Here is a 13,040-nt window from a genome sequence, read left to right as displayed (position 1 = left end):
AACAGAAAATACTCTGGTTGGAAGATTGTAATGGTAACATGACTTTATTTCTTAGAATTCAGAACATTACCACACTAGAACCCCAAAACAGAGAGAGATAAAGCAGGCTGCTCACCCCACTTTAATCTAGGCAGAACAATTCTCATCATGTGTCTCCTGACAGAGCCACCTGCATGCAAGCAGAACCAGGAAACACCCTACACTTAAAGCAATAGCTTGTAATTTTAACACAGTTTCAATACATCACATCACTCAAGGCAGGACTGATGCTTGCAGTATATTTTTTAGTGCTCCCTCCAACCTTGGTTTGAAATGGCCCGAGCAGTGTGTTTCCTGCTTCTCATCAGTTGCCTTGTAGTCTAATAAGAACTGATCCATTTTTGTGCATTACGTACAAAGAAATCACATTTTTTTAAAGGAGCTAATTTGAATGATTCCCCTGCCGTGTTAGTAACCCAAACACCACAACATTGTGGTTGGCATGTGAGGAGCAGGAAATGTGAATGTACAAGTGAGCAGGCCACTCTCAGCTGATTAACCTCATGGTATTGTGTGGTGACATTCAAATCCCAGCTTCTGGAGTCAGGTGATCACACGAGACTCAAGGCTTTCATTTAAACTAAAAGAGGAGTAGGTTTCTAGCCTTCATGGATGTGGAGAAGGGCTTCAAAGACTCCAAAACAGGACAGCAAATAGAAAAGGACCTAATGTTTGTTTGTTTTCAATCTCATGATTGTTGGGGCCCTGAATCATAATTTTTGAATGGCTGGGGCTGGGGTGGAAATATTGCAGTGAACTAAGCTGTATTAATGTTGAGAAATTCCTACACAGCAACAGATGCGCACCTACTTGGTCTGGTGAAGAGCTAGATATCTACAAGATGAGACCAGGCTTTGGCATACTTTGAAAGTCCTTGTGGCTATGGTGGAAAAACATTGTCAAGGAGGAAGGTTCTGCACCATTTTCTAGACGTGATCAGACTCCAGATTCTCCTAGTCTTCCCTGTAGGTTTGTTACACAGCCAGATCCTCTTGACTGCAGATGCTTTGTGCCCAGCTCTCATGCGTTTTATGATCTGATTTATCTGAGAGGAGAGCAGCTGTTTTGGATGTTCATAGTTAGAGAAGTGGTAGCAGTCTCTGGGGATGGGAATTGGGACTGCAGCTATTTCTGCAATACACATATGAAGTATGCATAATGTTCTCCTCTAGTGTCTGGTTTACACAGAAGATAACCTACGACTGCTGCCAGACAATGGAGTTACTCCTCTAGCTTTGTGCTTCAGGGCTGAAAGTCCCTGGCAGAGCTAGGTGGGAAATACTTTTCCCATCCTGCAGGGCTGCCCAGAGGATTCAGGGGACCTGGGGCAAAGCAATTTTGGGGGCCCCTTCCATAAAAAAAAGTTGCAATACTATAGTAACATGTATTTGGAAATGTAAAAAATAACCAGTGAAATATATTCAAAAATATTGAAAATACACGCAATACATTATTTAAAAACATTAAATGCTTTAATGGTATGTATACATTTGCAATTACATAATGGGCTGTTGCTGGGTGATGGTGATGGTTGGTGCCAAGGGGCTGTCACTGCCTGGGGGTGGCGTTGCTGTTGCCCAGGGCTGGGTGGGGAGCTGAGCTCTGGGTCGGGGGGTGCCCGGCTCAGAGGGGCTGGGCTCAGAGCTGGGGGTCAGGGCTGTGGGGNGGGGGGTGTCCGGCTCAGAGGGGCTGGGCTCAGAGCTGGGGGTCAGGGCTGTGGGGGGGGAGTTCAGGGGGGTGTCTGGCTCAGAGGGGTTTACCATGCTGCTTACCCCCGCCTCCCCTCTCTCCTGGAGCCTCAGCGCGCCGCGTCCAGGAGCGGCCCTGGACAGCGCTGCAGCGACCTGGCTCCAGCGGGGTCTGAGCTCCTCCCGCTCAGAGCCGCATGGTAAGGGGGCGGGGCTGCGAGCTGTGAGTTAATTAACTTAGGTTTGAACAGAGACTGGGACTGGTTGGGTCATTACACTAATTGAATCTATTTCCCCATGTTAAGTATTCTCACACCTTCTATGGGCCATCTCGATTATCACTTCAAACGTTTTTTTTTTCTCCTGCTGATGATAGCTCATCTCAGTTGATTGGCCTCTTACAGTTGGTATGGCTACTCCCACCTTTTCATGTTCTCTGTATGTATAAATATCTTCTTGCTGCGTGTTCCAGTCTATGCATCCGATGAAGTGGGCTGTAGCCCACGAAAGCTTATGCTCTAATAAATGTGTTAGTCTCTAAGGTGCCACAAGTACTCCTGTTCTTTTTGCGGATACAGACTAACACGGCTGCTACTCTGAAACCTGCAAAATCGCTAGGGGGTCTGTGGCACAGTCAGGATTTAAACCCAGATTTTCAGAGTCCTAGTCCAGGCGGCTAAACATCAGCCCACACTGGGCTGCCTGTCGTGTCATTCCTCAGCCTTCAAGTTTGAAAAACAGAGAGAGAGAGACACACACACACATATACAGAGCATGTCTCCCCCTCTGTTCAGCTGAGCAAATGGCTCTGCTGAGGTCACCCTGCGTCACTGCAGATATGGTGGCCTCGGGTTTTAGTTTTTCTCTGTCTCTTGTTATAGAGTAAAAAAAAACCAAAAAACCGACCCTGAGACTTTAGAAAACCCGTTCATGGTTTCCATCCAGCGCGCTAACTTAGAAGAAGAATAACAATCGGATCGATGGCCTGGGGCATTTACTTTGGCCACGGGAATGACGGGGATGTTCCAAGCTTCAGCTGAACTGATTCGACATGTCAGGGAATGTTCCATTTCTCTGCTCCAGAGGCTTTGCTGGGAGTTCCGTAATGAACAGCGGATAGAGAGAGAGAGAGAGAACACCCCCCCCTTCCACCTTCTCACAGTTCCCTTCCTTCCTCCCTCCCATTGCAAACCGAATCTGGGAACAGCGAGTCAGATTTTCCTTAAATAAACCAGCCCGGCCACATGTAACACTATGCTACAAGCTAATTACATGTTCAAGGCTACCAGGTCAATATTGCCTTGTTAACCTTGTCAGGCTGATGAGCGAAGGAACGCTCCTGTTGGCCCCTGGAGTCTGGAGGGGGAAGGGACGGAGGGTTCATCCGTGGAGTTAGAGGATCTAACATGACAGCAGGCGTTGGACTCTCACTTTGTGCTTTATCCCCAGGACCACCAATGTTCGGATTGAAATTAATCTATTTCCACTCCTGGCTTCTCAGCCACCTGCCCAGACCTCGCCATTCTCTTCCGCAGGCCTCAGCTTGGAGCTGCCAGGCCTGAAGGGGTCTGTGATGTTTCTCCATCCCAGAGCTGGTATCATAGCCTATCCCCAGGTCATGGAACCTGGCCCAGGACTCACTGCATGAGGTTCTCTGTGTTCTGCAGGAGGTCAGACTGGATGATCATGACAGGCCTTTCTGGCCTTAATATCTAGGATCTTGGTAACAGTGAGACGGAAGAAGCGGTGGAAAGAAGGACATGGGCTAGATGATTATCACACGCTACAGCACCAGGATTGCTCCAATTCATTTAGCTGAGGAAAAGGGCCCTTTTATGTGAGGAAACTTTATGCTTTCTCCGATTGTAACCGATCCTCCAATAAGCCACGATTCTGACCAATATGTTCATTCTTTGTAATAGTTCCAGGGACATTTTGTGCTCACCAGTGTTACCCGTCTAGGGCCTGTGACACACAGTTGAGCTGTTCTGATTCCAACCAGAAGAGGGCAGCAGTAACACACGTACAGGAGATACTTCACTGCAATCGAGGCCCCGTGTACTCCCCGGAAACTTGGACCTAAATTCTTCAAGAAGAGCGCAGAAGTCAATAATGCTCAGGAGGTCGTTCAGTTCTGCAGCAGCTTCAGATAAATTCCCCCAAAGCTGGGTTTTAGTCAGTATGACAATGGACAATGCACTCAGCACAGCATCCCCACATTGTCAGTTTTTGTCTATGCTGTGTGCAACCGGGCTTCCTTGCGGGGCGCTCTATCATGGACGCTATACTCCAGCTTTGCCTTTTATCTGAGATCCAGAGCAAATTCAATTGTCCTTTGGCAGCAGCATATGTAGACCTAAAGGCAGCCTGTGATTGTGTCAACAGAACTGCCCCATGGCAGGTCCTACAAGGCTTTGGTGTTCCCAACATCTTTCTGAGGCTGATTCAAGATTTATATAAAGGCTTAGAGGCATGGGTGTAATGGAGGATCTTGAGCTATTATACAAAAGTTGCGGTGAAGCAGGGCTGTGCCCTGACTCCCAGTCCTGTTTTGCCACGCAGTGGATTGGCTCCTGGAACACATCTCCACAAAGACCGGTATAATTGTCGCTTAAACCTCTTTTATCAACCTGGATGATGTGGATGACATTGACTTCTTTAGCCCGACGCAAATGACCTTAACGATGCATGAGAGAGCGTCCAGCGTGTGTGAGTGTGCCTTAGGCTAAGGGTTTCTTGGACAAAACAAAAATCCAGAGGGTCAGCCCCAAAGTTGGGATACAAGGGATCTGTGCTGCTCGACAAACCATAGAAGTAGTGGATGATTTCATCTATCTAGGCTGTAAATTGTCATCACATGGGCGCAGCCAGTCAAACATCCTAGGGAGAATCGGTTTAGCGGCCTTAGCCACGAAGGACCTGCCTAGGGTCTGGAGCCAAAAGAAGGGGAAATTGTATACACAAACAGGGAGCTCTCAAACCTGTGTACTTCTGATCCTCTTGTAGGGATCTGAAACATGGATGCTACTTAAACAAGACATCAGGAGGGTGGAGGCATTTCACCTGTGTTGCTGGTGGCAACTACTGGGCGTAAGATGGTTTGATTTGAATCATAGAATCATAGAATATCAGGGTTGGAAGGGACCTCAAGAGGTCACCTAGTCCAACCCCCTGCTCAAAGCAGGACCAATTCCCAACTAAATCATCCCAGCCAGGGCTTTATCAAGCCGGGCCTTAAAAACCTCCAAGGAAGGAGATTCCACCACCTCCCTAGGTAACGCATTCCAGTGTTTCACCACCCTCCTAGTGAAATAGGTTTTCCTAATATCCAACCTGGACCTCCCACACTGCAACTTGAGACCATTGCTCCTTGTTCTGTCATCTGCCACCACTGAGAACAGCCGAGCTCCATCCTCTTTGGAACCCCCCTTCAGGTAGGTGAAGGCTGCTATCAAATCCCCCCTCATTCTTCTCTTCTGGAGACTAAACAATCCCAGTTCCCTCAGCCTCTCCTCATAAGTCATGTGCTCCAGACCACTAATCATTTTTGTTGCCCTCCGTTGGACTCTTTCCAATTTTTCCACATTCTTCTTGTAGTGTGGGGCCCAAAACTGGACACAGTATTCCAGATGAGGCCTCACCAATGTCAAATAAAGGGGAATGATCACATCCCTCGATCTGCTGGCAATGCCCCTACTTATACAGCCCAAAATGCCGTTAGCCTTCTTGGCAACAAGAGCACAATTTGATCAGTCATAGGGATATATTATTGAGAACTAGCCTCAAGAGGATTGAAGATATCATCAGTCACCACTGGCTGGCCCTTGTTGGTCAGATAGCCCGATTCGGAGATAAAGTCCCCACACATCGACCCCTGGAGATCGGACCTGAGGTCAGGAGAGGACACTGCACGACCACAGTCATCTGGGATTCTGCTGGCTGCACCAGGTCAGTAAGGATCCCGTGGAGCTTTTAGACGCCGGGAATTAAGCCATGCGATGTGGCCGTGGCCATTTGGCACCGTGGACCCCTGCTACCTACGTGTCTTGTTGTTGTAGAATATCGCTTTTAACTGAAGCGGTTCGACTGCCTTGTAAATGTTGTATTGGGAGAAGGGCTGGGGAGTGACGGATGTTTTGGGCTCTAGAATGGTATGGGAGACAGTTTGAGCTAGCCGGGGAGGCATAACCCGCTAAATCTATTACGGTGTTGATCTCTGAATAATCATCATTAGGGTTTTCTTTTGTGTTAATGCCCCGATGAGATGAATGGGGCAGTTTGCAGCCCTCAGAGATTTTGTTCTAGGCTATTTGCAAACTCAGGCAGGCTTCACTGCTTCTGCTTACAATTGGTTCACATTTTCAATGACACTTGCACAATCCTGAGGGCTAGCCACATTAAAAGACGGCGTCATTAACGTTTGTAAAGCGCTTGAAAGTCCTTGGGCGTGCATGTTATAAAGAGTCAAATATTACTCCAGTCACCAGGTGGGAACCAGGTGTTATATTTTTTAGAGTGACCGTAAACTCTAAGTCTGAATGACTTTTATTTTAACTTAAAGTGAACAGTGTGTGAGAACACAAGAGCACTGTGTGTATGTGTGCCTGTGTGTGTCTAACATAAAAATGACCATACTGGGTTAGACCAAGGTCCATCTAGCCCAGTATCCTGTCTTCTGACAGTGGCCAATGCCAGATGCTTCAGAGGGAATGAACAGAACAGGGAACTTATCGAGTGATCCATCCCGTCCATCAGTCCCAACTTCTGGCACTCAGCTAGGGACATCCAGAGCATGGCGTTGCATCTCTGATCATCTTGGCTTGATGTACCTATCCTCCATGAACTTATCTAAATCTTTTATGAACCCAGTTATACTTTTGGCCTTCACAGCATCCCCTGGCAAGGAGTTCCACAGGTTAAAGGTTTTCTGAAAGTCCAAGTACACTATATCCATTGGATCATCCTTGTCCACATGTTTGTTGACTCCCTCAAAGAATTCTAATAGATTGGTGAGACGTGTTCTTTTTACAAAAGCTGTGTTGACTCTTCCCCAACAAATCATGTTTATCAATGTATCTGATAATTCTGTTCTTTAATATAGTTTCAACCAATTTGCTTTGTAGTGAAGTTAGGCTTACTGGCCTGTAATTGCCAGTATCATAACTAGAGACTTTCTTAAAAATTGGTGTCACATTAGCTACCCTCCAGTCATCTGGTACAGAAGCTGATTTAAAGGATGAGTTACATATCACAGTTAGTAGTTTTCCAATTTCATATTTGAGTTCCTTGAGAACTCTCGGGTGAATACCATCTGCTCCTGGGGACTTATTACTGTTTAGTTTATCAATTTGTTCCAAAACTTCCTCTATTCACACCTCAGTTTTGGACATTTCCTCAGATTTGTCACCTAAAAAGAATGGCTCAGGTTTGGGAATCTCCCTCACATCCTCTGCAGTGAAGACCGATGTAAATATTTAATTTAATGGCCTTGTCTCCTTTAGCACCTTGATTGTCCACTGGCCCCACTGATAGTTCAACAGGCTTCCTGCTTCTAATGTACTTGATTTTTTTTTTTTTGTTAGTTTTTGAGCCTTTTGCTAGTTGCTCTTCAAATTTTTTTTTGGCCTCCCTCATTATACTTTCACACTCGACTTGCCGGAGTTTATGCTCCTGTCTATTTTCTGCAGTAGGATCTGACTTCCAATTTGTAAAGGATGCCTTTTTGCCTCTCTCCACCTCTTCTAGACTTTGTGGTTTAGCCCGGGTGGCTCTTTTTCGGTCCTCTTACAATGCTGCAGCTGCAGTGACTCCAAGAACAAAATGCCCGATAGCTCTGCACACAGAGCGGCATTGAAGTCACAGTACATGGGAAACAAAGACAACACAACTTCATGGCGATGTACGTAGCCTCATTTTCACGCACTGCGCCCTTCTTCCCAAGAGGCAAAAGTAGCACATGCGTCAATCCCTCTTATGCAACATCCCCTTGTATGTCTCAACATTCAGGGTACAGCTACAGAAGGGCCCTGAATCAAACATCTCAACACCTGATCCCAGTGCTATGTACTTCTGAGACAGCACAAGGTCCTAAACAAAACCATGCGCCACATACCGGCGGTGGGTTCTCAAATAATGATTTACAAGACATCCGTGGGTTACAATCAAATGTAATATTGTTGCCAGGCTCTGAGCCTTGGCTCGTAACCTTTTATTGGCTCGACCTTAAGCGTATTGTTCTCCCTTATTGCAGAGCCCTGTTTTCTAACAGCAAGCCATCAGGAATGAGTTAAGCCAGGGCCAGTCCCTCTGGGTCACCTCCCTTGCTTCCTTTCCTTTACCCGACAGCCCCAGTGCGGCAACGACCTTTAACTTCTCCCCGTCGGGACCTGGGGTACCTCTCGAAGGTAGCCTTGGGGAGCCTGAGGCAGTGACAATGGATGTTGTGGCTACTAGCCGTATGCTGACCCTCACCGTCATCACGGTGCTCCTGGAACTGGCTGGATTGGCATCCTCGGAGAATGCGGAGCTTTGCTTTAGCCGTGGGAAAGACACCGGCAGGAATGAGGAGGCAGTGGGGTCCCTTGGGTAGAGCAGCGGCTGGAGATTCAGGCTGGAGAGAAAGGAACGTCCAGTGGGTAAGGCACTAGGCCTGTTGTGTTATAGACTTTCAGTGTGATCTTGGGCACGTTTCTTGGGGCCACTGGGAGTTCGGTGCCTCCATAGCTTAAAAAAACCTGGACCCGAGCTTCTGTGTCTTAGTTTCCCATCCGTACAGTGGGGAAAATAGCAGGTCTGTAAGGGTCTGCAGATACGATGGTGAGGGTAGCAGATCAGTACTGTAGCTAGATGCACTCCTGGGGTTCTCTGCTCTGCGAACCTGGGCAAGTCACTTCCCTTCTTCGGGTCTCTCTTTCCCTTCTCAGTCTTCTCTGTTACATTGGTAAGAGTTCACGGGCAGGTCTGTTTCTTACTGGGTGTTTGTACAGCGCCTACTGCAGTGGCTGGGGCCTCGAGGTGTGATTGTGTTACAAACGACAGAGGCAGGGGGCAAGTTTTTCCCCGCAGGGCCCGGCCAGTGGATGGCAATCTGGACCTGCAAAAGGCCCCGTGTGGTTCCATGTCAGGTGCCCATTCAGTCTTCCGTCGTGGCTGAGAACACAAGCAGTGCTAGCCAGGTGGATTTTCGGATGCACAATCTGGGGAACCTATTTCACACAGGCCAGCCGGTGGACGGCGATGGCTTTTGCTCAAGGCCTCGTAGCCTCTTGCCAGGCCCCAAGGCGTCTGCTCTCCGAGTTTCGCTTGAATTGGCTCAAAGTGAAAAGAGAGAAATGCCCCATCCCGACCCCTTAAATAAAAAAGAGGTTGATGATGGGTTGGTGATGAGATGAGCGAGTATTCACAGATCCAGGGCTCTGGAAGAGCTTCAAGCGCGGCGAGCGACCCGGTTTGCACTTCGGCTGCACTCAGCCCAGCCACCAATCGCGCAAGGGTGAGAACAGTTACCGGACTATCTCTGTAGTGTCTTCTGTCAGTTGACAAACCCAACAGCAGCTCTGCCTGTCTAAGGTACTTACCTGGCTCCTACTTGGCGCACCTCACAAGCTCTAATATATTTACCCTCCCAAGATTGCTGGGAGATGGGGAAATAGGGCGCACAGAGACTAATTAGTAGATTATTTTATAAAGCCAGAAGGGACCGCTATGATCATCTAACCTGACCTGCACAACAGAGGCCAGGGGACTTCCCTGAATTAATTCCTGTTTGAACGAGGACAGATCTTTTAGAAAATCACCAAGTCTTGATTTAAAAATTGCCCATGATGGAGAATCCACCACGACTCTTGGTAAGTTGTTCCAGTGGTTAATTACCCCAACTTGCCCAGCCTTCCTCTACCGTACTGGTTAGAAATTTACAGCCAGGCTTGCTCAATAGGGTGCCTTCAAGTTGTATGCTCAGTAACTCACCGTTTTTCTCTGGAAGTGAGAGTCAGGGAGGAAGGGCCCCTGACTCTCTGTATGTCCTTCGGTGAGTCTCTTAGGGCAAAAGTTTCAAACCTGAGTGCCCAAAGTTAGGTGCCCGCATCCATCCTCTGGCACCCAAATTGGTAGCCTGATGTAAAGCGGTGCTGACTTCCCCGCCATTGACTAGTCAATGCTTGACACCTCTGAAAAAAACAGGCCACTTAATTAGATGCCTAATTTAGGCCTCTAAGTTTGAAAAAATATGGTCATAGCCACTCTGCCTCAGTTTCCCCTGGTGTGAAATTGGAGTAATAAAACCTCCCTACCACCCAAGCATGGTGTTTGACTCAACATAGGCCTTGTCTACCCTGAGAGTTGCACCCTCTTAACTAAAGGAGTGAACTGAAACCAGACGAGTTAAACCAGCGCCATGCCCTGGGTGGGGGCTCTGATTTCAGTTGAAGAGAGCAGCTTTGTCTCGCTGCGCCTCACTTCACCATCTGTAAAATGGGGATAACAGCACTGCCTTACTTCGCAGGAGGGGGTGTGCGAGGATAATGATGGTAAAAATTGTGAGGTGCTTGGATCCTATTGCAATGGGGACCACTAACCTTTGGTGAATCACTTACCTTGGCTGTGCCTCAGTTTCCCTGATCGGTGCAAAGAGCTAGCAATACTTCCCCATCTTTGGAAAGTGCTTTTCACTCTTTGCCTGAACGGTGCAGCTTTCATTACAGTGGCACTAGCTGTGTCTATTTTTAAGCCTTCCGAAGACATGTCTGCAAGCATTGGAGGCTGGGCTGGGCGGGGAAACCAGGAAGAGCGAGTTGCCAAGCAGACTTCAATTTTATATTTATATATAAAAATCTAACGACAATTGGTTCCAGAAAAGGGGTGACCGGCCCCACTTGCCACCTGTACCTAAAACAGCCGGCCCTGCACCAGCTCAGAACACATCCAGATGCGCCAGATTACCCCACACTGAGGCTGGAGCTGTTCAACCTTCTCTATTTATTATGTTTCCCAGAAGGACCCTGGGATTCGACAGAACCAGGAAGGATCTGAGAAAAAACACCCTTCTTCTCCTGAGATTTCTAGCCCCCACGTATGCTAATCGGAGGCGGCCAGAGAAGCATCTGAACATTCGGGTGCTTCTTGGAAGGTGATCTCAGATCCTTTGAAGGTCCATCCGTCTCTAGGCTGAATCCCATCGCAGACAGGTTGTTTTAGAGAAGTCCTATAGCTTATTACTCTTGTGGCCCCTTTTTGACCTGAGCAGCTAGGCAAAGTTTGGGGCCCTGCGGCCGTTCCAGTTGGGAGTAGTAATTGGTGGTAGTCTGGAATTCCTTTGATGCAGTTCTGTTTATTAACAAAGAATGCACCAAAGTCCCGTGTCTCTGAATGCAGAAGGAATCAAATCGCAGGGCACGGCTTCTTTTGCTCATAGCACCAACCGCACTCTTCAGTTTGCACCCCTCACTCAAAAACCTCTCCCGAGGGTCAGCCACATGCTTTTAGCTGCTGCTTTGGGCTGCCTCTCACTCCGTCTGTTCTTGTTGGACCTCAGGCCTGGTCTACACTACATGGTTAGGTCAACGTAGAATCATAGAATCATAGAATATCAGGGTTGGAAGGGACCTCAGGAGGTCCTCTAGTCCAACCCCCTGCTCAAAACAGGACCAATTCCCAACTAAATCATCCCAGCCAGGGCTTTGTCAAGCCGGGCCTTAAAAACCTCTAAGGAAGGAGATTCCACCACCTCCCTAGGTAACCCATTCCAGTGCTTCACCATCATCCTAGTGAAAAAGTTTTTCCTAAAATCCAACCTAAACCTCCCTCGCTGCAACTTGAGACCATTGCTCCTTGTTCTGTCATCTGCCACCACTGAGAACAGTCTAGATCCATCCTCTTTGGAACTCCCTTTCAGGTAGTTGAAAGCAGCTATCAAATCCCCTCTCATTCTTCTCTTCTGCAGACTAAACAATCCCAGATCCCTCAGCCTCTCCTCATAAGTCATGTGCTCTAGCCCCCCTAATCATCATGCCCTTCGCTGGACTTACATAAGCTGCCTTGAGTTGACCTAGCTTTGGAAGAGTCTTCACTTAAATTTGGTCTCTACAACGACTTAATAACATCCCCTCCCCGAGCGGCCTAGAGTCACGGTCGCTGTACTTAGGTTGACGCAGTGTCAGTGTAGATATTGCGTTGCTTACATTGACTGTTACTGGCTTTCAGGAGCCGTCCCACAATGCCCCACACTGACACTGCATTTGATACAAGCGCATATCCCGAGGACCTATCCCGCCGACATAAGGAGCCAAGTGTACCTATGTAATGTCAACAGACCCCGGTCATCGATGCGAAGGATCGAACCTGGGACCTCTGAAGCTTAACGTGTGAGACTCTACTGCATGAGCTAAAAGCCACGTGGCTCTTAACCAATGCTGTAGCAGACTCATCAATTTCTAGGTGGTGTAGATGCCACTAGAGGGGGACAGAGCACCACACCAAACAGGCCTGGGTTACACACACACACACAAGTGATTTAATAACTGCGGTGGCTGTATGCTGATGTTAGGTCAACATAATTTTGTAGTGTGGACATGGCCTCATTTTCTGTGAGCAATCTCTCCCTCCCCCATACCTAGACAACATTCAGCCAAAAGCTCCTGGAAGGTTTTCACACACCCCTTTTGTGTTAAGTGGGGTTTATGCTTACAGCTATGTTAATTGACAGGGGAGTTCACACCTTCCAATCTCAATGGGGTTTTAACCCATAAAAAGCTTTCTGTCTACACTACCCACCAGATCGGCAGGCAGCGATCGAGCCAGCAGGGGTCGATTTATCGTGTCTAGTATAGACACGATAAATCGACCGCCGAGCGCTCTCCCGTCGACTCTGGTACTCCACCAGAACAAGAAGCGCAAGCGGAGTCGACAGGAGAGCGTCGGCTGTTGACTTACCACTGTGAAGACACCATGGTTAAGTAGATCTAAGTACGTCAATTTCAGCTACACTATTCACGTAGCTGAAGTTGTGTATCTTAGATCGACACCACGCGGTAGTGTAGACAAGCCCTAAGTGAGCAATTTGTATCAAGTAGTTTAGTGGGTTAATATAATTTCTTCTGTTTGCACATTGCATTTCCCCTGAATGATTCTCTGAATATCTGCACCTAATACTTGGTTACTTGGTTGATTGTCCATATAATTATCTGATGTTTGCTACTGGAGCTGCATTGGTTACTTATGACTGGATATATTTAACAGGTCCCATGCTATGTGATATTACTGGATTGGATGAGTGTGATTAGGTGTCAGGGGCATATTGTCATTCTGGGCTGTGGG

Source organism: Trachemys scripta, chromosome 5, assembly GCF_013100865.1.
Source record: "Trachemys scripta elegans isolate TJP31775 chromosome 5, CAS_Tse_1.0, whole genome shotgun sequence".
Taxonomy (NCBI): Eukaryota; Metazoa; Chordata; order Testudines; family Emydidae; genus Trachemys; species Trachemys scripta.
Note: the sequence above shows the minus strand (reverse complement) of the source record.